Source organism: Trachymyrmex cornetzi, unplaced genomic scaffold (assembly GCF_001594075.2).
Source record: "Trachymyrmex cornetzi isolate Tcor2-1 unplaced genomic scaffold, Tcor1.1 scaffold1331, whole genome shotgun sequence".
NCBI lineage: Eukaryota > Metazoa > Arthropoda > Insecta > Hymenoptera > Formicidae > Trachymyrmex > Trachymyrmex cornetzi.
In genome coordinates this window covers 58,152-59,119 of record NW_017295908.1, presented here as the reverse complement: position 1 = coordinate 59,119, position 968 = coordinate 58,152, and the positions used below count along the sequence as shown (strand labels likewise).

The 968-nt window shown below is 26.7% G+C and overlaps 1 pseudogene; it reads right to left on the bottom strand.

Annotated features, from left to right (window-relative positions):
• LOC108770777 (glutaryl-CoA dehydrogenase, mitochondrial-like) overlaps positions 1-968 on the bottom strand; it is a 73,329-nt pseudogene that overhangs the window by 17,850 nt on the left and 54,511 nt on the right.

Here is a 968-nt window from a genome sequence, read left to right as displayed (position 1 = left end):
CCTCTAGTTATTCTGCATATAAAAGTATTAAGGTAACGATATCAAAAATCCAATAGTTTACGAGATATTTTGTACTATATTCTGGCATATATTGACATAAAATTCTAAATAATTCGTAAATTATTAATTTCTTTTGTAATTCATAATACCTTTGTAAACAGAATAATAAAATGAATCAATTGATGGAAAGATCGCAGTGAGAAATGACAATAAAATCGAGATGTCGAATAGACGTCAATTCGACATCAATTTGATGACTTCGATGTCGAATCAACATCGATTCGATACCGACTCTATTGTCATTTCTCACTGAGAAAACACATAGCTGCTTATTTAAAAATTTATTCTTTTTACATACATATATATTTTTTAGCAACTATGTGTTTTTCATCCACCAATTAATCCATCTCATTATTCTGTTTATAAAAGTATTAAGTTATGATTATGATAAAATTAATGCTTAATAAATTATTAAATATTTAATGTTAATATATGCCAGAATAAAGTATAAAATATCTCGTAAATAATTGATTTTTTGATACGCTAGTTTAATACTTTTATATGCAGAATAATTAGAGGAATCATATTGTGTAAAAAAAATCATTCAATTCCATTTAAAAAAATGGAGGTGATCTTGAAATTTCAGAAGTGCCTTCATCCATAGAAAAACTGTTAGCATATTATACCCCCTCCCCTGCCCCCCCTTGATGCTATACAACTTCAATAAATATATTATTACATATCTCTAAAAATAGGGAAATATTCTAAGTGAACAGAGTTACTGTTCCACTCTGTATATATATGTATTCATGTATGTATATATACGTTTATTATATACTTTTATACTTTTATTTAAAATAGGACCTACCCAGCAGATAAAATTATATCCAAAGTAAAAATGTCCCAAGCCAAATTTTACCTCTCTCTGTTTTATTTGCAACATAAACTGCCAAATCTAATTGAAATAA